This window comes from Atractosteus spatula, chromosome 10 (genome assembly GCF_055471065.1).
Source record: "Atractosteus spatula isolate fAtrSpa1 chromosome 10, fAtrSpa1.hap1, whole genome shotgun sequence".
NCBI classification, from domain to species: Eukaryota; Metazoa; Chordata; class Actinopteri; order Semionotiformes; family Lepisosteidae; genus Atractosteus; species Atractosteus spatula.
In genome coordinates, this window is record NC_142715.1 from 30,184,604 (window position 1) to 30,210,780 (window position 26,177).

The following is a 26,177-nucleotide window of genomic DNA, read 5'->3' on the forward strand; positions in this document are numbered from 1 at the left end:
TCCAGGTGGGGTTCCACATTGGTGGTGGTGGAGGGGTGTCCCCATTACCTGTAAAGTGCTTTGAGTGGAGTGTCCAGAAAAGTGCTATATAAGTACAAGCAATTATTAATTATATTTTTTTACCACAGTCCAAAAACATTCTGATATTATTTTAGCAAGTTAGTTTAAAAAGGCCTGACCCTTTATGATCATGAGTTTTCCAATGTACGTCATTCCTGTTTATAGTTTTAACTTTCCTGTGTTCCAGTTATTTAAATCCAGATGCTTTTGTAACTCACTGTAGCTATACAATTTCTGTAGGTTTTGGATTAGTGATGCTGTACAGTGTCTTCTTGCAGGACCCATGATTTCTCTTGATTTGTAGGGAAATTTAAATAACATTTAGGTTGTATCATGTTGTGTCTATCTTTGTGTACAGTGTTTTTTGTCCTTTGTGTGGATCTACTGATACTTATGATTTGAAACAAACAAGTAACTTTCTTCTTTCTTTTGATTTTATCATTGCGAGTGACCAAGGGCTCATTAATTTTTAATGATACCTTTAATGTCATACATTAGAAATGAGCATATCAAAACCAAAGATTATTGCAAAGCAAAACTTTAATAAAACGTATTAAAAAATATTCCCATCAAAAGTGGTACATTCAGAACTGTACATCAATCAACAATTTTATTTCCTATATCTGGAACATCAAAAGGTATTAAAAGAAAGGCTGAGCAGAAATGGAATGTTCAAGTCTCAATTTTGCAAAACACAAGCTGCAGGACAGTGTGGAAACAGTGGAGTGAAGTGGACTCAGGTCACAGACAGTGTCAGTGTGGAAACATCGGAGTGAAGTGGACTCAGGTCACAAACAGTGTCAGTGTGGAAACAGTGGAGTGACGTGGACTCAGGTCACAGACAGTCTCAGTGCTCAGAGTTGTTCTAAGACTGCGTGACTCTGTTGGTGAAGCTCTTCTGTGTCTAGACCTACAGGAGGAGCTTCTCCCAGACAGCCCTGTCAGTCTCACAGCACCCATCCTCTCCCTGAGACTCGTCCCCAACATCATCGTAGTCAGTCCTGTCAGGGGCAGGGGCTCCTTCTTCAGAGGGCAGTGTGGGCAGGACCCTGTCCACTCCAGGGCCAGCGTGGGGGACACCTGACAGAGAGACACAGACTCATATTTTTACAAATGACTCAGTTATTAACATAATACTGATACAAATAAGTATTATGAAAATGGTGAATATCAGAAAAGACTGAGTAGATAAATTAATAATTAAATCATAAAGTCATAATCATAAGCCCCCAACTTGTAAAGATTTTGCCAAATATATTCCCAATAGTTAAATATTTGTTATTAATGACACAACACACACGAAATTACACACAACATAAACATACAGCACACAATTACAAATTTGCGAACAAGGTGTTTTAGACACCTACATCCTAACCATCCAGAAAATCCTCAAACTGCTACCAAGTATTCAGCTTTTACAGAACACCTACATAAAAGAAAGAGATAAATCAAACCTTCTAAACCAAAGACATTACAACCTACAGTTAAATCTCTCTTTTTGTGAACCCAATTGCTACAAAATGAATGGGAGCCTATCTCCCTGTTCTAAAGATGCTCCCACTAGCCAAGAGAGGCACTTTTTAACCAAGGGATTCTCTAAACAAGAAATTAAAGTTTCTAAAAACAACAGAAAGGCAAGCTCTCTTTATGAGGGTCAAAGACTAAACTCCAATCTGGTCTTTCCAGTTGATATGGACAAGTAGTAGAAGCAAGAAATAGCTCTGTCATTCCTGGACGGTTGATTGATAATCATTTACCCAGAACTTAACTAAACTTTATGGTTGCTTTGATCACTGAATCTCACACCTCAACATCTCAGCAAACATCTCCTTGCTTTGCAGCCCCTAGCCATGTAATGTAATTGGAACTGGAACTGGAATTGGAATTGATGACATTACCCAGGTGTACCTAGATTTTTTAAAACACTTACATAGTCACAATAATAATAATAATAATTGCTTACATTTATATAGCGCTTTTCTGGACACTCCACTCAAAGCGCTTTACAGGCAATGGGGACTCCCCTCCACCACCACTGTGCAGCATCCACCTGGATGATGCGACGGCAGCCATAGTGCGCCAGAACGCTCACCACACATCAGCGATCAGTGGGGAGGAGAGCAGCATAATTAAGCCAATTTATAGAGGGGGATTGTTAGGAGGCCATGATTGTTAAAGGCCAATGGGAAATTTGGCCAGGACGCCAGGGTACACCCCTACTCTTTTCAAGAAACACCGTGGGATTTTTAATGACCACAGAGAGTCAGGACCTCGGTTTTTACGTCTCATCCGAAGGACAGCGCCTGTTTACACTATAGTGTCCCCATCACTACACTGGGGCATTAAGACCTACATGAGCCGCAGGGTTAGCACCCCCTGCTGGCCCCACTAACGCCTCTTCCAGCAGCAACCTTAGTTTTTCCCCAGGAGGTCTCCCATCCAGGTACTGACCAGGCTCACACCTGCTTAGCTTCAGTGGGTTGCCAGTTGTGAGTGCAGTGCAGTGAACGGGGATTTTAATTTTCTGTAACAATCAGAAATTATAGCAGTATATTTTGAGAGTACTTGTAGACTTCTAGGAACTAATCAAACATAATAATCTATAGTTTCACACATGTATTCTAACCAAACAATATACAATTTATTGATATAATGATAATTTGCATAACAAAAAATAAGCGTAATAGAACATATCTGAGAAGTAATCTGCTTTGATATCAATGGCTATTAGTGGACTAACAGTTATAGTATACAGAATAGATGTTACAATACTGTAGTCAAAAGTGTTTAATAGGATTTTTTAAAATTAAATTGTATCTTTTTGGAAGACTTGATGATTCAGTGTAGAATTCACTTATACTTATGAAGTATCAATGCTCTTAAACCACAGTGAGGAAGACCTAGTCATTTAGGAGCCTAGTAATTCTCTCTGCAGTCAGAGAATAGAATTCCTGGTCTTGGGGAATCTAAAGCTTTGCTCTGTCCAGACCTTACTCCCTCATCATTGATCAGCTGCTGATCAATTTAAATCATCTGATTGGCTGGGTGTGTCAGTAGGTGGGTTTCAATGACACTCTGATCTTTGTAATCTTACTTTGTACAATTCAGGTCTCTCCGCCTTTATTGGCTGTTATTGATCCTTGTAGGACATGACAGAGTGAAGCTACCGCTACTGCAAAATGCCTGATTCCCCCCTGTCTTGGATGAGAGTGCAACAGAGATGGATTACTGGAGGTTATCTTCCCATCCCTGAACTACCTCACCCACACTGAGCCCCCTGGCTGTAGCCCCCTTTACCTGAAGTGGGGTAACCCTCACTGTCCCCCACATCACTGTATCCAGAGGGTGTCTTATCAGAGTGGAGTCTTCCTGTAAACAGAAGAGCAGGTCAGTAATGTCTCTGTCATTCTGACACAAACTGGCCTCTTCATTTCCAGTTAGTGTTTATTTGCAGATATGAAATTAGGTTGAGACTAATTTCTAATGACAAAGGCTACTGTGGGCTGGTACAGGGGTACTGATGAATCTTATTTATTATAACCCACCTGACACAGTGTCTGGACTCTGGGGCACAGTGATGGCATCATCATAGTATTCTGGACCCTCTTCTTTCACAGAGGACATCAGCTCTCCTGAAGCACACAGAGCAATGTGTCACTGTCACTCATCAGAACACTGACTCATCTAAAGAGCAGGACTGCTGGACCTCGTCAGAACACACTGATTAACTAAACATCACGTTACGACTAAAACACCAGACTCTTAAGTACAGGAGATCAGGGACCCTGATTTCCTCTCCTATTCATGTCTGTCATACATTTAAAACTAATCCTAGATTTTGAATTAAGATGTTGAGGGACAACAGGGCAGTGACGTACGGATGTATTTGGACAGAGAGCAGCGATGTGAGCCCTATAATCCAAATGTGCCGTGCAGTGCACAGAATCAGACTCTCTGGGATTGGTGCAGTGTTTCTCTATGGGACTGGACTGAAATAACTCACCTGACAAGGCATCTGGGCTCTGAGGTACAGTTACAGCATCATCATAGTACTCTGGGGCCTCTTCCGTCACAGGGGACATCAGCTGTCCTGAACCACAAAGAGTACAGATTCAGTGACGCATATCAGAGCACTGATTTATCTAGAGCACATGACTGCTAGAGCTTCTCAGAACACACTGATTAACTGAACATCACATTGGAACTAAAACTCCAGACAAGTACAGGAGATCAGGGAACCTGATTTCTAGTCCTATTCACTTCAGTAAGAAATTTAAAACAATTCTTAAAATTTAAAATAAGATGTTGAAGGACAACAGGGCAGAGAAAGGTTGGTTGTATTTGGACAGAGAGTGATTTGAACACTATGTGCAACTGAAGAGGAGCTGGACACTGGCAGCACAGTGACCCAGACTGAGTGTGCAGGGCAGAGATCACAGAGAGAGAGAGAGAGAGTCAGAGAGTCAGATTCATGTGACTGGTGCAGAATAACACAGACTCCGTATTCAGAAGCTGAGATCAAAGACATAGTAGAGAGAGTCAGACTCACTGAGATTGGTGCAGATTTTCCCCATGTGACTAGACTGAAGTAACTGACCTGACAAGGCATCTGGGCTCTGAGCTACAGTTACAGCATCATCATAGTACTCTGGGATCTCTTCTTTCAGAGAGGTTATCGAGTCTCCTGAACCACAGAGAGAGACAGAGAATTTACACTTCCGGACTCAGACTTAGTTTGACCATAGAGCTGCAAAGTTATTGTAAAGTGTGATTTTAAATGTTTTGTGGTGTATAGTTAAGCCAGAACTCTAGGGTCGCTGATTTATCTGATCTGAAAGGCAGTTTTTACAGCATGCTGTTCCCCAGTCTCCTTTTCTATCAAAACCAATGAAAGCAGCACCCTGTTTACCACCCCAGTATTGACCAGCTATAGTTTTGCTCAGCATCTGTGATCTGCCGAGATAAGGCTAGTGTGAGGCAACATTGAAGAGCTGGCTTTATAAGGTATCAAACACATGTGGTTCTATTTGTATAATTCAGGATTTTCTACTTAAGTTCTCTAAATGTCAGCCTGGTTTGGGATGAGAGTGAGTACTGGACTGAAGACACCCCCACTCCCACACTGAGCCCCCTGACTCCATCTTCCCTCACCTGGTACTGGGTCTCCCTCACTGTCCTCCACATCGTCATATCCAGAGGGTATCTCATCAGAGAGGAATCTCCCTGTGAACAGGAGGACAGATCAGTAATACCTGCAGTCGGACAGCAGCCTCAGTGTCCTCTACTGGAAGAGAAGCCAGGGTGTGAGTTTGTGTTTATAAGGCAGATCCAGATTCGTGCTGTGTTGATTTTCGTCACTTAGTTTGACACCAGTTGAGAAAAAACCCTACAGGTTTAAAACTAAAAAATACTCTTTTTGTCAGAAACCAGTTGAGTGAGATTTTCTACAAGTGTAAGTCCTCAGATCTTCCTCCGAGGGTGGAGACTAATCACACCTGAAGACTCTCTCCACTCACCTCTCCTGGGGGCGCTGTAGGTTCCCTCTCTGGCCAGTTTGTACTCTATTTCCTCGTAGACGGCATCATGATAGGGGGTGAGTGCTCCCTTAGATAGGGCTGTGTGAGGAAACAGACACTCAGGGTTAACATGCAGGGAGCAGAGTACAAGATCAAACATTGACTACTAAACCTTCTTTGGACATTAGAGCACCTAAATGTTATGCTTCTGGATTTGCAAATTTCCTGATATCTCCATCTTTAATTGTTTATAATCTTTCTTAAACTTCAAATGGTTTTCTCTACCAGGTTTATTCCTCAAGGGAATTATATAAATATCAGTTCCATGTGAGTGACAGAACTGACCACTAGAGGTCACTATGTGGATGGCGAGTTCCCTCCCTACCTTTCCTCAGCTTCCTATTCTGGATCAGCTGCCCCACTAACAGAGCCAGCACCACGAAGAGCAGAGCCCCCAGCAGCAGGAGGACCAGGGGCGAGGCGGACAGGCCTCCCAGTGGTTGTGTCTGGGGTGTTGTCCTGGTTCTGCCTGAGAGAGGGGGAGACAATGGATGAACAGGGATCAGGAGAGGTGCTCTTGGGCTCATATACACTTTGACACATGTCCTGTTCTCCTCCTGTTCCCATATGTGGGTATCATGGCTTCAGGGTGAACCTAAGATCAATGAAGAAAAGTTAAGGATTCCCAATCTAACCCATCAGGACTGTCAGTAAATCAGTGAGGAAAGAGAGGACACTAGCACAAGATCTACACTGGGAATCTAAAAACACTGATCTTCACCCTGGGAGAGGAGAGGAGACACTATAGCAACACTGGGAATCTGAAAAGACTGATCTTCACCCTGAGGGAGGAGAGGAGACACTACAGCTACACTGGGAATCTGAAGAGACAGAATGACAGGAGTTATCAATGACAAGGAGGATTTCTGTTCACCTGTAGCTGTTGCTGGACTGGCTGTTGTCTTTGACAAACCTGTAAAAGAGATAGGAGAACTGTCATTATTTTGCCTTTGGTTTTATAGCAAGTTGAATCCAGAGTGGTCTTAATAAAAAGAAAATCTTTACATTTGTTCCTTGAGGTCAAATCTAGGATTGCAGGATGAATGGTGTCTTGTTCGGAATTAAAGCCTAGTGCTGTTCACACACACATGGCTACAAAACATCCCAATCTTGTCACTGATGATCTTAGTTGATTCAGTTAGATATTAAGCAGTGATAGAGTATGGGTAACATCAGTCTAACTTCTCCATTGTCCTGCTACCTTGTTCATCTACAGTTCTAAGACTCTCCTCACCTGTACAGGTAACCCCTGCATCCTCCTTGTGTCGACAGTCGCTCTGATTCAGTCCAGAGTGACAGCAGTCCCACAGGTGAAGTTCACTGCCTGTGCAGTTCACCTCGTCCAGCCAGATGGCGCCGTTTCCTGGTCCGAATGAGGCCTCTATTGCTGCGCTCACTGCGTCCCCACAGCCCAGCTGTCTGCAGACCACCTGGGCATCCTGCAGGTCCCAGGAGTCGTCACAGACTGTCCCCCAGGAGCCCTCATACCACAGCTCCACCCGGCCAGAGCAGTTAGTGCCTCCAGCCAGGCGCAGAGCCAGGGGGACTGAAAGACAACAGAAAGGTTATCAAGTCTCATTAGATCTGTGACTGTAGATGAGGGCAGAGAGGTTACTGAGTGTCTTCAGCTCAGTGACTGTAGTAGTGTCAAGGATGTCAGAGAGGACGAATTGTGGAGAGACAGGAGAGTGAAAAGACCCTATGAGTAGCGGAGAGACGGGTGTAAGCCCGGGCTCAGCTGTTCAGGGAATGCCGTATAGAAACCTATGCCCTCAGGTAGCGGACATGGGGCGACCTGGTGCTAGGCGGGTCTCAGGACATCCGAACGTCAATGCTGAGCAGAATGAAAGACCCGGAAATATATAGCCCCAGAGAGAGAGAAACACCGGAAGGAGAGCAAAGAACCAGAAATGAGAGACAGGACAGAGAAGGGGCGCCAGTAGAGGTTAGTGAGGTACTGAGCGACTCTAGAAGAGAGCTGCATGGTTACTGTTCCTCAGCTCAGGGCTGCAGTGTCTCTGACTGTTTTACACACTGAACTCACCTGGGCAGTACAGCTGAGGCTGCTCTTCCTGAGGGGCTGGAGTGCTTCTGTCAGCTACTTTCCTAGGACCTTCAAAGATTAATAATCGTATAAAAACATTATTATTATTATTATTATAAAATGAATAACAATGACATTGCTTTCATTTTTATACATGTTTGGATATAAATTAATAAGAATTCAGTTTAAAGCTTTTGTCTGTTCTAAATATGGCAAAACACGAATTCACAGAGCATTACTCTTCACCCTGTACCTGAGCAGGTGATGTTAGCCACTTCCCGGTCTGTGCAGTCATTCTGACCCCAGGGGGAGGAGGGACACTGCCACAGGGTGGAGTCGTGTTTGCGACAGGAGACAAAGTCCAGCCATTTGGGATCAGGGCTCAGCCTGGAGTTTGTCTCTCTGACGGTGCCTTTGTCTCCACAGCCCAGCTGTTTACAGACCACTGCAGCTGTGATGTCTGTCATGCTGTTGGCACAGATGCTGCCCCAGGTGCCATTGTAGTAAACCTCTGCCTGTCCTGAACAGCCTGCAGACAGTCTCAGGAGAGTGTGATCTGTCAAGACAGCAGGGAAAGTCAAAGGCAACAAACCCTGACAAGACAGCCCAACGTTTCATTCTGAACTGATAAGAAAAAAAACAACAAACAATGTGAACAGCAATCAGTCTCATTTCCTGTACTCATCCAGTTATAACTGACTCACATAATGAAACAAGGACAGCTGTACAATAACACAGTTGACATGAAGGTGACAGGAGTGTGTGGTGCTGTTCATTCAGAATCTGGACAGTGCATCACACAGAGCTTTAAAATCCCATTAGAAGATCAGGTTCTGACCCAAAACGTCATTCTGATCAGCTTGGCTATTCAGCAGCAGCACAACTAAGGAACTGAGTATGAAAGTAGAACGCGTGGCTCAGGGTGAGTGGTGCTGCTCTGTGAAAGGAGAACGTGCTGCTTGGGGTGACATTTAACACCGTGTGGGTCATCAGGATCTGGCCAGAAGCCATTCTTGGAAGAAATCAAAATGAAACATTTGAGGCAGAAAATCATGAAAGACAATTGATGTGAGACGTTTGAAGATTGGATCCTAGATCTTACTGGAGGACTGAGATAAATATATCCCCATTCACTAGTGGAGGGGAATTCACGTTCTGTGCCAGAGTTCCTTTATTTATTTTTATTTTTGCTAGGATGTGAATATGTGCATTCCCAGCTGTATCATAACTATATCTTAGTCTCTTTTTACAAAGCTTTGCGTGATCTTGGCCCAAAACATTTGAGTGATCTTTTAGTCCCTTATAATCCCTCTCGTACACTTCGATCACAAGGAGCAGGTTACCTAGTTGTTCCTGGAATTAAAAAAGTCACAGCTGGCAACAGAGCATTTTCTTATAGAGCTCCCCAATGATGGAATAGCCTCCCCGTAGATGTGTGGAATTAAGACGCACTCCCAGTGTTCAAATCTGGGTTAAAAACATATTTGTTCAGTCTAGCCTTTGGATAAATATTTAGGAAAAGCAAGCCACGCAACCTACCAATTTCTGTTTTCGTTGTCATTCACTAATACTTTATTTCTTGTCTATTCTGAGGTGGAGTGTTGGGAAGCCCAGGCCCAGAATCCAGCTCCTTCTACCTGTCGAACTCAACTTCCCAGAGAAATTTCAACCAAAGGAAACTACTGAACATTCCAGACACTGCTGGACCTCACTACACATTACTGAAATAAAAATACTATCTTTTTCACCATGTCTGTTCATTTTAATTAACAGAGGAGGATAGGCTCCCCCTTTCGAGCCTTGGTTCCTCTCACGGTTTCTTATAGTCTAGGGGAGTTTTTCCTTGCCACTGTCGCCTTAGGCTTGCTCACTGGGGGTTCAGGCCTGGAAGTCTGTAAAGCTGCTTTGTGACAATGTCCATTGAAAAAATAAAAATAAAACTTAACTGTATTGAATTGAATTTTCCTCAATAGGATATATTTAAGCACTCCAAATGCAAACCATATCCACGTTGTGGAATTCGAGAATATGGATGATTTTTTTTTTTCGTTCGCTTACCTGAACACAGGATTCTCACATCCTCCTTGTGTCCACAGTCATGCTGTCCCCACCCTGCTGAAGGACACTCCCACAGAGACGACTCGTTCCCCAGACAGTCCACCTCGTCCAGCCAGATGGGTCCAGTTCCCTGGCTGAAGGAGGCTGGCACTGGGGCACTGAGGGCCGTCCCACACTGGAGCTGCCTGCACACCACCTGAGAGTCTGCCAGGTCCCAGGAGTCATCGCAGACTGTCCTCCAGGAGCCATTGTGATAAACCTCCAGCCTCCCAGCACAATCATCTCCTGCCCCAACCAGCCTGAGGGAGCGCTGGGCTAGGAGAGACAATACCCAGTGATATAGAGACATATATAGGTGGTGTGGTAATTCTCTGGTTAGCCTGTTTACGCATCATAGAGGATTTCAGATTATAGAGTTATAAGGGAAAAAAGTTTTATATAACAAGGGGTAAACTATGGATTTTTAGCCTGTCTTCAAACTAACTGTCTGTAGAAAATCCAAATGGAAATAGCTATTAGTCAGTGAATTCTGACCATTCGGAGGCTTAGAGAGATATCATTGCTGTTTGGGGCAATGCTGAGCAAAAACCAAGTTTTTGTTTAATCTGTCATTGTCATTGTCTGCATGTCAATTTAATCAGATTCTTATTTGCTAGCAATCAGTTAGTAAGACGTCTTCTTTTTTACTGCTTAAATCCTATATATAGCCTCTTTAGCACTGCCTAGTTCAGTGCTTTTGGTATTTTTTTATTTATTGGTGAAGATGAAAAAACATTCCATATTTCTTTTGAGTGAGTGCACACAGTAAGACATATGAGAAATTTGATGATTCAGGTTTAATATTCAAGGATTTAGCTTCAATTCAAGCCCTGGTCCAGGCCTCTACTTGTCTATACTTCACAAGATATTGCACCCCAAAATGTTTAAGGGCACATCCTTCCAGGGGGAAATTTTCCCTGGATTCTGTGACAACCTGAGACTCCATCTCCAATGGATTTGTTAAGATTCTGAATGTTTATTTTCTTGTTATATCAATGGAAATCCAGCTCATTCATTATAAAACATATATATCATATATATATATAATTATATATCATATTACATATCATTATATATTATATATCATTAATACAACTAAAAAGATTATTTATATGGACCTAATAAGCCAGTACTTTCAATGCTTATGATGTAGTAAGTGCATCTACATCCATACTTTCTGGTAATGCCCACCAAACATTCTTTTAAAAAAAGAAATAGATAAAAGGTTTCTTTCCTTAGGCTGTAGGCTTTCATCGTTCCCAGCTGTCTTAATTAATCTATTGACTTATCATGCAAATATTCTCATTTTTTTATCTCTGTTGCTTACAACTGCAACAAAGGAGATCTTCATTAATTAGAAGCACAGGCCTCACAACTGTGATCTGCAGTGGATTAACCTGATGACTAAACACTGCATCTCTACAGAATGGGATGACTGGATTGAACAATATATGGAATCTCTTCTACAATCATACTCAAATTTCATACATTTATCACTGGTTTATTGCCAGTCCATATTAATGGACTTAAAATAAAAACAAATATCACTTCATTCAATATATTAACTGCTGCTGACAGGTCCAGTTGTTATATTTTGTGACAAATATTTTTGGGTTTGTGTTGTATGTCCTACATATCAATGTGCATATAAATAAAAAATTACTTTGAATGGCTCCTACCTGAGCAGAGCAGGGCAGCATCCTGTCCAGTGTTGCAGCTGACTGTCTGTGGAGAACTGCAGTTCACCAGGTGAGACTCGTCCCCGGAGCACTGAATACCTGTCAGACACACAGTACTGTCACTGTCCCATAAAGAGAGGAGTTATAGACTTGTACTACAGAGCACTGAATACCTGTCAGACACACAGCACTGTCACTGTCCCATACAGAGAGGAGTTATAGACTTGTACTACAGAGCACTGAATACCTGTCAGACACAGTGCACTGTCGCCTGTCTCATACACAGAGGAGTGGTATATTTGCACTACAGAGCCACAGCCCAGTTGTCTGCAGACCACAGAGGCCTCTCTGTAGCCCCAGGAGCGCTGGAGGAGTCTCCCCTAGGTGCTGTTGTAGTGAACCTCCACCCGGCCATCACAGTGACTCTCTCTTCCTGACAGCCGGACTCCACCGTCTAGAGCTGACAGGGAGGAACCTGTAAAAATCAATAATCATCAGGTTTCATCATCACACTTCAACTCTGTAATCCAAGCTCACAGAGGCATTGCCTCCTGACCTGCATTTAGAATGAGAGGCTTCATCCTCTCCAGGTTACAGTAACATCTGACTGATTTCACTTGTTTTATTTGTCTGTCAAATGCACAATCACAACCTTTGGGTAAATTTAACATGAACTGTCCCTGTTTTCTCTATCAGAAACTATTGTTTTTAAATATCCATTATCTCATGTACAACCAAATGTTGTTGGTACATCATGTTATTATTTAGGTGTGTGTTTATTACATTGATTGACTACGTTTACGTCCCAGTGTGTGTTCTGTGTGTGTTTTTTTCTGTTATGTCCACACTGCTGACCCTTGATTGTTCTCCCTTCCCCATTGACCCACCATTACACCACAATTTCCGTATGATGTCATGATGATGAATTAGCTCTCAGCCAATCAGAACTCATTTTATTCACTATATAACATGGAGGCTTTCAGGAAGAAAAGGCCTTTCGTTTGACTTCGGTCCCGTTTGGTTTTGATTATCGCTTTGTTTCGCTTTGCTTCTGGTTATTGCTTCGGCTTCGTTTGTTGGTTTGTTTTGCTTTGTGTGTGTGTGTATTTTCGTATAGCTTCGGCTCTGTTGTTTTGTTGGTTTTACGTTAGTTTCTTTGTACTTTCGTTTGTTTGTGTGTTCATCCTTGTTTTGCCATTACCTTGCCCCAGTGTTACATGTTCAACTTTTGTGTTCTTTTGTACCCTGCTCCTGTTGATTACTCTTGTTTTCCCTTATTTGTATTCCTGGTTCACTTGTGTTTTTGTGTGAACTTTTGTACATAAGGTTAGTTTAGGTTGTTGGGTACACTTTACACACTTAGTTGATTTTGTATTAGTACACTAGTTTAGTACGGGTGAGTGCCGTTTATCTTGTATGGTTTTGGGTAGTCAGTGCAGGTTAGCTAGGGTGTTGAAGACACCGAAGACCGTGTGTTTCGGGTTTTCTTTTGTAGTCAGATTAGCTTTCCCTCACTGTCCTAGCCAGCTCAATTTTGTTTGTTATTTTCTTTCCTTTGGCACCACTCTAGTTCCTTACCCTTGTTATCACGCTTCCTAGTCCCTCACCAAAACCCACCTGCTTCCAAAAGAATTATCCTAAATGCTACACCCCTTTACCCCTAGACACTTGGGGTCGTAACAACTACCTTCATGGAAAACTGTGTGTTACCCATCATCACAGACTCGTTTTCAATGATAGTCCTGCACACTTGAACATCATGGGTCAACTGAAGGAAAAATGGATACAGCTAGTTACTCCAATCAATGTATTTTACTCATGAAAAGTCTGGGTGAAGTCAGCGAATAAGACCAGTCAACCATGTGTGAATGGTTTTATACATTTTTTTATAACCCCTTCCAAATTTCATTTAATTCAAAAATACAAATTCATAATTTGAAGGATTTCCCTTCAACCAGCAGATATATCGCCCTGCAACTCACAACTGGTAACCCATTACAGCTAGCAGGTGTGAGCCTGGTCAGTACCTGGATGGGAGACCTCCTGGGAAAAACTAAGCTTGCTGCTGGAAGAGGTGTTAGAGGTGCCAGCAGGGGATGCACAACCTTCGGCCTGTATGGGTTCTTATGTGCCAGTATAGCAATGGGGACACTATACTGTAAAACGGCGCCGTCGTTCGGATGAGATATAAAACTGAGGTCCTGACTCTCTGGGGTCATTAAATATCCCAGGGTGTTTCTTGAAAAGAGTAGAGGTGTCACCCTGGTGTCCTGGCCAAATTTCCCTCCCTGGCCAATCATGGCCTCCGAATAATCCCCATCTATGAATTGTTCTCCTCTCCACTGAGAGCTTTTGTATGGTGAGTGAACTGGCGCACTCTAGCACTCTAGCTCACATCATCGAAGTGGGGCTGCACATTGGTGGAAGTGGAAGGGAGTCACCACTACCTGTAAAGCACTTTCAGATGAGTGTCCAGAAAAGTGCTATATAAGTGTAAGAAGTTAATTCATGAGTTAGGAGACAACCGACTGACTCAAGGTGATTGCACATAAAACATCTAAAGTGTGTCAAGATTGTCTCTCATTTTGCACGTAATGAAGGCATGCAAACCTATCTCATGTCTGCCAATCATTGCTTCATCATAATTACAATGTTTAATATTCAAGATGTAAATGTGTGTTGGTTCTCACCAGAGCAGATGACTCCTGCGTCCTGTCCATGAGAGCACCCTGCTCTGCCCCATGAGGAGACAGTGCAGTGTGAGAGACGGCTCTCATTGCCCCGGCACTCAAACACATCAGCCCATACTGGTCCACTGCCCCGTCCAAACCAGGCCTGTCCTGGCACTGCTACAGCCTCCCCGCAGCCCAGCTGCTGGCAGAGAACACTGGCATCTCTCGGGTCCCAGTACTGGTCACATACTGTCCCCCATTTACTGTCGTACTGCAGCTCCACTTGTCCAGAGCAGGAGTCCGAGCCGTTCGCCAGCCTGAACCCTGTGTATCCTGCACACAGGACAGGGATTATAGTTAGGAATTGTGCAGTACTTACACACACTCTTCACACTTACACAAACCAATACTGTCCTACAAGTACCTGAACGTGTTACTGTTCAGTCCAATTGAATTTGAATGCTTTATTCATCAGCAAAGGTGGCAATTTAAAGTTTATTTAATTTACTGTTAATAAGAAGATTTGTGTAGTGAATCTTCATGGTTAAACACCAATCCCCAGTGCTGACACAGTTATTGTAGCAATCATCAGTTTCTCTTTTAAACTTCAGTTTTGAGCTCCATTAAAGAAAAAATGAAATGAATTATCCCCCTCTTACCAAAACACTCCAGTCCCACATCGTTCTCATGGGTGCAGCTCTGTGTCTTTGTGGAGGACTTTGGACAGAAGAACAGGTGGGATTCACTTCCCTGGCACTGGAGCTCCTCTGTCCAGACCTGTCCCTCCCCCTTCCCGAAATGAGCCCCCTTCAGCACCTGTGAGGGAACCCCACAGTCCAGCTCTCGACAGACAACTTCTGCATCCTGCCAGTCAAAGTCAGAGTCACACACTGAGCCCCAGGTCTCTCTGTGCTGCACTTCCAGTCTCCCAGAGCAGAGATCACTGCCTCCAACCACTCTGACCCCTCGATGAGCTGGAATTTCAGAACAATAACAGAGATCACTGTCCCTGACCTTTCTGACAACTCGATGAGGTGGAATATCAGAATAATAACAGAGATCATTGCCCCTGACCAGTCTGACCCTTTGATGAGCTGGAATATCAGAACAATAACAGAGATCACTGTCCCAGACCACTCGATATGCTTGAATATAAGAAAAGATAGGAAGAGAGAGCAGTAATAGAGAGTGAGTATTCATTATTTGAACAAAATTGTGAGGAATTCTAAAGAATACTAAAACTATACACTGTTTTGGAATTTTGGGAAATTGCTCAGCCAAAAATTAATCTGTAAATTATCAAGCACACATTCACTGCAGATCAAGTCACTGTCACAGAAACACTGAGAGATCAATGAAAAATAATTAAAATGACCAGAACCTCTGGACACCCCACTGTGTCATAGGAGCTGACATCCTAGAACTCTGGGCTTCAAAGTGGGAATCTGGTTGTGAAACACAAGTAATTGACCTGCAGATATCTGAAACCCTGAACCAAGATGAAGAACACATTCTACCCCAAAGCTTCCTGATAAACCTGGAGAAAACCTGGGAACTAAACAATGTCCTTCAATATAAAGCAGAAATGAACACTTACATATAAAAAATAAAGGGAATTGGATTCAAAAATTGTAAATTATTTTTAATAAAGTTGTTTTAGACATCACGTCCAAAGTGGTGCAGAGGTTATAGAAAACCAAGCCTAACATACCCAGTCCAGCTACTGTTGCAGCTGGACTGCCTGACCTGCCCCCTGACAAAAACTGTGAACAGGACTGTCACAGCCTGGCACTGCTGGAGCAGGACTGTCTGACCTGGGCACTGACACACACACTGGACAAGACCAGGACTGTCACAGCCTGGCACTGCTGGAACAGGACTGTCTGACCTGGGCACTGACAGACACTCTGGACAAGACCAGGACTGTCACAGCCTGGCACTGCTGGAGCAGGACTGTCTGACCAGGGCACTGACACACACTCTGGACAAGACCAGGACTGTCACAGCCTGGCACTGCTGGAGCAGGACTGTCTGACCTGGGCACTGACACACACTCTGGACAAGACCAGGCCTGTCACAGCCTGGCACTGCTGGAGCAGGACTGTCTAACCTGGGCACTGACACACACTCTGGACAAGACCAGGACTGTCACAGCCTGGCACTGCAGGAGCAGGTCTGTCTGACCTGGGCACTGACAGATACTCTGAACAATATGACAACGCACATCAGCTGAGGGTAAGACACAGTAAAGAGAAACAGACCCTGAGGAAGTATAGGCTCAATTACCGAAGCTCACTTCTATTAAGATGAATAGAAACAGTATTATTCTTCATGTATTTACAGCATATATTGGCTATGGAGGTGTGCATATGTAAACTTATTTCAGGTACAGTGCCTATCTATTATTTTCTAATTTGTAAAGGGATGAGCATGTGGAGACAAGACAAGATTGTGATTTCTGTCAAACCCATGAAGATTGATCTGCCATCCTCAGTCACCTGTAAGCTGACATTTAAAAGCAGGAAGCAGTTCACCCTGATGAGATGGGAGCAGAAGGAAGGGACTGATCACTTTTGAGAAAGATATTAAAGAGCTGGTAAGCAGCTTAACTGCCTGTTGTATTCCTTCATGTGAAGATGCTCATTCAAATGTTTAGCTTTAGTTTTTTGTTCTTGGGTTGTTTTTATTGTTCTGTAAATAATGAAACACTACTTTGGAAATGAAGGCTTTATTTGTGTTCATCCAAATAGCTGCCTGTATACAGCAGCTGGCTTCTGGGTTTGACACTAACTTACAAAGCGTTTTTATTTTCTGAAACCTCAACCCTGGAAAACATAAAACAGAGGGAGAGGGACATTTTTCCCTAGAGAAACAGAGATGTTATATCAGATTGTTTAGTTATTTTTTAAGAATGTGAATGTATTCATGATGTATTTAAAACATTCCATACTGTATGTACACTGAGAACTGAGGGCAACTTTGCTAAAGGATTGTAGGAATATGGAACAGGTTACCAGATATCCCAGCTTTCTTGAAGAAACAGTGGATGAGATCCTTGGATCAATACTGACTACCAAATGGACCAGGAAGCTGAGAGATCTCCTCTACTTTGTAATAGATTAAATTTTGAGAATACATATCAGTCATATTGTTTTTATTCTATAGTTTTTATTTCCATAGTTTTTAGATATTGTTGTAACTAATTTGTTTCACTCAATCTCACAGAATGAGGTCGTTGTTGTAATGTTTGTAAATATGTCAGAGAAATGCAACTGATGTTCAATGTCATTGCTGTAATTCTTTGATCAATACAGCTCTTTGAATCTGAATTAAATAGAGAAAAGGGAGAAAAAAGAGAGACACAGCAGAACTGTAAGTGAAAATGATGCTGGTGAATTACAAGGAGGACAAACAGTAGTTTTCAAATCAAGACCAAGAATAAATTTGTTTATACGGATCTATCGGTCACATACGTTAAATTTATTTGTAGATTTACAGCCTTATGATCAAACACTGTCCTTTGGCTTCTTTATTGGTCAATTGTAAAACCTAACAGGAATCATACAGGTGGGGTTGGGGGTTTCAGACAGTTTTCAATATCTTTTCTACACACTGCAGGAAATACAATCCTGAAGGAGAAAAGACACACAGTGACAGGGAGGAGTGCTGTCACAGCTCTCAGCAGGACAGGAGCAGCAGCAATGGGAGGATGGACAAATGATGAAGGACTCTAGATTGGTGCAGGAGTTTTAATTCTCCTCAGTGCTGGAGACTGGAGACTGAAAAATTCAATTTGTTCAACTCAGATCCATTGGTGACATAGTTATATTACCTTATATATTAATGTTTATTATACATAACTGGAAGGTCGAGTGTAAAACTGACAGACAGCAGACAGGAGGGGTTTGTCCTGCAGTTGCTCTCAGACACTGTCTCCTGTCTGTGTTTCTACATCTGGTCTCCACACAGTTAGAAAGACATAGTGACAGTAAGGAGTGTTGACGGGGCTCTCGATCAATGGAGGAGTTTCAATTCTCCTCAGTGCTGGAGACTGGAGAGAGTCTGTTTCTCTTACCTGAACACCTCACTCCAGCATCAGAGTCATGAGGAATGCTATACTGTTTTACTTCAGTTTTACCACAGTCCCTCAGCGCAGACTCTGAACCTCTGCAGGAGACCAAGCCCAGCAGGACTGATCCAGACCCTGGTCCGTAGTGAGCTCCTCCTGGAGCTGAAACAGCAGATCCACAGCCCAGCTGTCTGCACACCACTGCAGCATCATCCAGATCCCAGCCATCTTGAATTACTGTCCCCCACTCTCCACCATGATATACCTCCACTGTCCCCTCACAGGGACTGGCTCCATTCACCAGCCTCACATCAGCACTGCCTGCAGAGAGAGAGAAACAATACCTATCACCACGTCTACAGGATATTTTTATATTAAGATTTTAGAAATAAACCTGGAATTTTTATTTGGTTTTACCTGTTTGATTGGATTGCTAGTCTCTCCCATGGGGAACAAGAGACAGTGGAGTGACAGAAAGTCCACCAGCAGCCATCTTACCTCTCCCTCCACACACCTGTGTCCAGATCCTGTTATATATCTCTCTGTCCATATCACTGTGTGACTGCAGAGGGCTGTTCTGCTGTGGTTACTACAGTGGACAGTGGCTGTAAAGACTGTGCTCATGTGTTTCTAAAAGCTGTGGTCAGTATAGTGGACAGTGGCTATAATGACTGTGCTCCTGTGTTTCTGGGAGCTGTGGTCAGTATAGTGGACAGTGGCTATAATGACTGTGCTCCTGTGTTTCTGGGAGCTGTGGTCAGTATAGTGGACAGTGGCTATAATGACTGTGCTCATGTGTTTCTAAAAGCTGTGGTTAGTACAGTGGACAGTGGCTGTAATGATGGTGTTCCTGTGTTTCTGGAAGCTGTGGTCAGTATAGTGGTCAGTGGCTGTAAAGACTATGTTCCTCAGTTTCTGGAAGCTGTGGTCAGTAAAGTGGTCAGTGGGTGTAATGACTGTGCTCCTGTGTTTCTGGAAGCTGTGGTCAGTATAGTGGTCAGTGGCTGTAATGACTGTGTTCCTGTGTTTCTGGGAGCTGTGGTCAGTACAGTGGTCAGTGGCTGTAATAACGGTCTTCCTGAATTTCTAGAAGCTGTGGTCAGGACAGTGGACAGTGCCTGTAATGAGTGTGTTCCTGTGTTTCTAGAAGCTGTGGTCAGTACAGTGGACAGTGGCTGTAATGACTGCATTCCTGTGTTTCTGGAAGCTGTGGTCAGTACAGTGGCTGTAATGATTGTGCTCCTGTGTTTCTGGAAGTGGTCAGTTGGCTGTAATGATGGTCTTCCTGTGTTTCAGGAAGCTGTGGTCAGTAGAGTGGACAATGGCTGTAAAGACTATGTTCCTCAGTTTCTAGAAGCTGTGGTCAGTATAGTGGTCAGTAGCTGTAATGACTGTGCTCCTGTGTTTCTAGAAGCTGTGGTCAGTATATTGGTCAGTTGCTGTAATGACTGTGTTCCTGTGTTTCTGGGAGCTGTGGTCAGTACAGTGGTCAGTGGCTGTAATAACGGTCTTCCTGAATTTCTAGAAGCTGTGGTCAGTACAGTGGACAGGGGGTGTAATGAGTGTGTGCCTGTGTTTCTGGGAGCTGTGTTCAGTAAAGTGGTCAGTGACTGTAATGACGGTGTTCTGGGTTTCTGGAAGCTGTGGTCAGTACAGTGGTCAGTGGCTGTAATAACGGTCTTCCTGAATTTCTAGAAGCTGTGGTCAGTACAGTGGACAGTGGCTGTAATGACGGTGTTCTGGGTTTCTGGAAGCTGTGGTCAGTAAAGTGGTCAGTGGGTGTAATGACTGTGCTCCTGTGTTTCTGGAAGCTGTGGTCAGTACAGTGGACAGTGGCTGTGGTGTCAGAAGGATGAATGACTGAAACCAGGTTTGGTGTATCTGGGTCTCAGGCCCCACATGTACTTAACAGTGCACACTGACCGCATGTCTGTATCAAGTAAGAGATTTAAACACTAATAAGTCTTTTCAACAGTCTACTTTGAAAATAAGTTATAAAATCCAAAACAGAATCAATAAAAATATTTTCTTAATACATGGATGCTTCACAACTTGTGCTGAAATAAGTGAAGTGTAATGCTGCAGAAAGATGGAAAATCTGCAGCAGGAGATATAATTGAAACCCAGGCGCAGGACTTTGAGCTCTTTCAGAGTTTGAATGATCAGGGAGTAACAGATTGAATGCAGGCTGCTGGGCTGAATGAAAAAGGTGAGCAGAAAGAAAAAATAAAGAGGGACACCCGTCTCCCAGCTGAAATAAAGAAAAGAAAGGCTGGAGAGTCAGCGAGGAAAAGGAAAGAATTAAAACAGAGAAAATATTTCAGGATCGAAGAGCAGGAGTAGTGAGAAATTAAAATAACTTGACTATGAGAGGAATGCGATCGCTAGGTTCACAAGGTTTAGCTCTAATGATGGAGATTCGGTGCTCTGAACAATTTCAAATAAAGAGGTGATTAGTGTGACTGGGAGTCTGAATGAAAGACTGAAGGTTTAATTGAAAGACGTCCTGACCCAGTCTGAATGACAGGGTGAGCGCTCGAGGGAATGTTGCTGTTGATGCGAGTCAGTCCCAGCCCAGACTGTACGTGAAGTGTGTATACTTACTGTCCAGGGCACATTTACAGTAACTAGATTTGTTCTTTTTGATTAAATTTTCAATCACCTTCAGTTTGGAGTGTGAATTTTTTTTTTCCATTACACACTATATGCTACAATTCATTTAAGTACTACTTTTTATTCATATATTTTTTTGCTATGCTTACATGATAAATATGTGAACAATGTGTTTTAGCTTTTACCTCTCAAGATCTTAGTACATAATTCACAGATTGAATTATAGTTGCACTTAATAATATATTCTAGAATCACAGTGCACAGGTTGTTTTTATTACTCTTTTTTTTTTAAATTCCATAATGTAAGAAAAATTATCCCTATCATTAGTTATCTAAGACTTACAAACAACAATTCATTTAGCTGTGAAGTATCAGTCAAATGCAGAATAAACATGGAAAAATAATTAAACCTTTCTCTCTTCAAAATGAAGGACTTCCGGGTCAAATACACATTTCTTCCAACATAATAGACACATTTCTCAAATAAAACTCCAGTCTGAACAGATCCCAAACTTTTGTTTAAAGTTGAAAAAACTACAAGATTTGCCTCAGGACTCCTGTGTTGTTACTGAAACTGGACACTGTTGTCTAAAAGCACCCAGTATGGATTCAGGTCAGAAAACTACTACACACTGCAATACAAATACCTATCACCTGAATGTGACTGTTATAACAAATAAACACAACTATATGTCTTGTCCTCAATAGTGTTACAATGTTAGATCCTTCTGTAATATAATTACCATAGTATCTAAAACTACTGTAATCATTCTCAAAAATAACCATGGATCAAAAATATTTTAATACATTTACCTTCAGTACTCTTATTTGTATTAGCACATTCACCTGCAATAGTTACTAATATTATTTGTTAATCGGAAACGTGCCTTAAATATACTTTTATCTCTGATCACCTGTCTGTAATAGTTCTTTGAACTAAAATTGTCACCTTCTCTCAAAATACTCTATTTTTTAATAACATTTCCATAATGTTATAATGTTATCATTATTAATGTTACTTTAATAATACAGTAAATACAAAATGTGTCAATAGTAATAATACTGGAGTCTCAATAATATTCTAGTATTTAATAACACACTTATCTCAGTTAAAATATTAGTCTAAAAATACTCCAGTGTTTAATAACACATCAGTTAATTACTTTAATAAAACATATTAATTCATCAGTGTGTAAAATAAAATATCAGTCCGATCAATACAACAGTGTTTAAAAACACACTGATCTCTGTTAATACACTAGTCTGTTTTTATACCTGTTAGAGAGGGCAGAATTGAGCACAATGAAATAAACAACCCCTGGTAAATATTTTGAAGACGTTGTATTATTGTTAAAACATTTGTATTCCTTTTTGTTTGCAAATGGGAACATTTCCACAAGTCCTAGCACATGACCCAAATTACAGCCCAAATTTTGCATTTTATTATTATGGTAATAGATAAGGGATTGTCAAGTTGTACAACATTTTTGATAAGGTTGCTAAATATCTACAATATTAATAGTTATAATAATTATATGTTAGTACTTAAAAAACATTATCCTTAGACTGTGTTGTGTGTAATAGTGTATAACTGCATATAAAACTATTAATACAGCATTAATAGAAAATAGTTTAAAAAACATATAAGCTGAATTAATATTATGATTAATTGTCGAGGTGAAATTCTTGTTAATACTGCAAAATGTTTATTATTTTTCCTTATTTATAGCACTAGCATAAAATCAATTATAATTTTAAGGAATATCCATAAAGCTGAGTTTTAAATTAAACAGAAAAGCACTTCTGCATGCTGTGGTCACTACGGTGGGCAGTGGCTGTAATGACTGTAGAGCCTCAGATGGCTGGTCCTGGGTTCCAGGATGCTGTGGTCACTATACTGGACACTGTACTAACTCTGTGGCTTCCAAGTCCTGGGACCAGTGTTTCTGTGTTACTGGGACCTGTGGTCACTACAGTGGTCAGAGGCTGACAGGTGCTTCACATGTTGTGCTGAAATGTGTGTGAGGTGTATATTCCCATTGTCTGTATGTGAATTGTTGACAATGATTTTCTAGCCTTTACCTGCCAACATCTAAACTTAACACATGATCATCAGATTAAATTATATTAAAGAACAACATTTTTCAAAAATACCAGACAGGTTTAACATATAGGCACAGATACATTTATTGTGATGCTGTCCTGAGCAACTGCTCAAAAATCTAAACTTGAGTCCTGTGATTACGAATTAATTTTTAAATATTGCATTTGTATGATAACATGTAATTAAATATTTAATTTGTATTACTCATACTTATATAATTGCATTTGATAATAATTTCAGATTTCTAATGTAGTCAAAAACACAATTTACAAAAAAAACCCTGTCATTAGATAACTAACCTAAAAACACAAATTAAATTATGTAGCTGTTAAATAATAGACAAATCCTGTATAAACACAAAACACAACTACCATTTTTTAATTCTTCCTGTAATGCCACAATGTCTTGTAGTTGTTAAATTATTAATGTTACACCTCAGTTTCTGATGAGACCCCAGTTAATAATAATACACCTACAATACTAAGAATTTCCACAATTTTGTTAATATTTTTCATTTTATAGCTTATAAACCAATAATTAATGTCACTTTTATCAGCCTATGCTTTTCAATGTGAAAACAAGCAAACCTGGGCTTTATGAACCAGGTAAACATATATCAGTTTTATTTTAATACTATAAAAATACAAGAGCTAATTGTCCTATGACTGAAAAGGTTTTACATTTTCCAAATGTAATTGTAAGTCTTTAAAATGAAGAATTCACACTCATAACTTCCTATCATATTGGAACACATATTCTTATAACATCTAGAGGAACTACTTGTTTTCACAGCAACTGAATATCACACAGCCTAACGATAGAAACCTGGACTGTCTGAATACACCAAAGATATAATGGCAGCATTAAAACTCCAGTCTTAATTCTCTAGCATAAACACTTTAGGTGGTGACAACACATTTACTGTATATCTATTAATACATCAGTCTGTAATAATTTAATATCAGTCTCAATAATAATCCAGTATTTAAAAACATGTGTATCTCTATTAATGCACCAGTCTGTCATAATACAATACTGAGGAGTCAGAATTGAACACAATAAAACAATAAACAACCCAGAGTATTTCTGAATCATCCTGTATAATATGATATTATTCTAGAAACATTTTTTATTGCTCACACTTTTTTTGTTTTCGAGTAAATGAAGACTTTTTCACATGTCACAGCATATCACTCAAATTATCACTTATATATAAAGTTGATTATTACAGTAACGAGTAAGTTAAATAACTTTTTTAAAGATTTTATACACTCCATGTTTTCACAAATTATCAATAGAGGGTGATAATGGCCAGCTTCTGCTGTATCCATCTATAACATTATTATTATATAATGTTTAGAAATCTTAAGAATATTTTAATAAAATCCAATAAAAATTAAAAGCAACTAATTATATTTAGACACAGCTAATTTTATTTCCTTACTTACAGACCAAGATAAAATACAGTTATAATATTTTTGATGAATACCCACAAAGCTGAATGTAAAATAAACATTTAAAAAATGTTCAACCCACTTATTGCTCCATTTACATCAAAACTTTACTTAATTTAATTCCAGTTGTTGTCTGTCTGTCTGGACAGAAGAAGACTGGTCACTTACTGGCTGAGCTGTGCAGCACCAGGACAGCGAGAGAGAAGATGGACAGGCAGCTCTTCACTGTCATCAGGACAGAGCACAGCTCAGACCCCTGTCTTCACCCCTGAGCCCGTAGGGCAACTGAGCTGCTGCTCCGCACCCAGGACCCCCAGTAACAACACAGCCCCCCGCCCCGCCAATCACACACAGCACTGCCTTTTCAGACTGACAGCAGGAACCTCTCACACAGGTGGGACGGCCAATCACACAGGGCCCTTTCAGTCTTCTCCATATATATCAGAGACACATCACTGTTTCCTCTCCCTGAAGACACTCCCAGCAGTGCGGAGGAGAGGAGAGACAGGAGCAGCTCTGTGTCTCACTGGAGGAAACACAGATACAGATACAGACAGCAGGGCTGCAGGTGCTGCAGGGGCAGGAAGAGATCAGATATTAAATTTAAAAAATTGTAGACAAGTATTATATTTTTAAATCAGTATCAAGATAATTAATTATGTATATACGGTCTTGTAATTCTTGCTGTCTGTATCAGGAAGTGTCTAGTGACTGGTGTCCAGAATGTGGTGCTGTCCTGCTGTCTGTGTCAGGCAGTCTCCAGTGACTGGTGTATATGGTCCTGTGTGCTGTAAGAAAACCGGCTCAGGGACGCCAAATATGTAATCATAGTGGCTCTCTTAAGGCACCAGTTCTGTAGGGTCTGGGCATTTACTGAGACAATTATTAATTGTAGCAGTAAATCACAAAGTTGATTCTTTTGATGGCTTTAGAATCCAACCATGCGACATTACTCAAACAACGCACACACACAGGTACTAATACACGAGGATACATTTATTAATACATAGAATATGCATATTAACCTAACAGATCTTTTCGAGAGGGTTATCAGAATACAAAAGGTATATATTCAATCAGTTACAAAGTGTTACACATATCAAGAGGACATACGTTCAGTATATCATTCATTAAGACCGTTTCGTAAAGTGAACTTGGTTACAACTTCTACATTAGATACTCAAAACAAGTACATAACTCTTAGGAATTAAATTGATATCAACTGGTTTGGATAACAATTGAATTCTCGAGCTGTAATGCATTGAAGTTGAATACTCATCCAATTTCTGGGGATTCAGATCTCCTGCGGGCACAAAGAAACAGTTGCAGGCTGTTGCTGTCCAATCCGCGCTCTCTGGCTCCGTGCCAGGCTGTGCTGTGCGGCTTGCGACGGTGCGCTGTTGATGCTCACTGTTGGCTTTAACTAGCAAAGTTTGTGCACAGGAGAAAAGATGACTGTGGGTCCCAGCAAGTCAGGAAGAGGACCGGTTCGTTCCTGATGAAGAGCTAGTTCTGAATAGTGATTCAGCTTTCCACAGTTCCGACCTGTTCACGAGGCCTGCTGCTGGTGCTAACCTCGGGTGGATCCTCTGGTTATTCTCTGGCAACCTCCGCTCTAGACTCTTAGAACAAAGGAAAGTTCTGGCACTCGGACACACTGGCCGTTCCGTGGTTGTCCGGGCTGAGTCTCAGGATGGTCAGGAGGCGCGCTGCGAGAATGTCCTGCCCTTGGGAGCCTTCTGCTCCTGGGCTGTCCTGCCCTGGAATTCTCCTTTAGAATTCCCTTCGAAAAAGTTCACAGAATTC

The 26,177-nt window shown here is 41.5% G+C and overlaps 1 pseudogene; it reads right to left on the reverse strand.

The window, feature by feature from the left end:
- Positions 1-970: 970 nt before the first annotated feature.
- On the reverse strand, positions 971-24,603 carry LOC148827871 (antigen WC1.1-like; annotated as a pseudogene).
- Between the last annotated feature and the right edge of the window lie 1,574 nt (positions 24,604-26,177).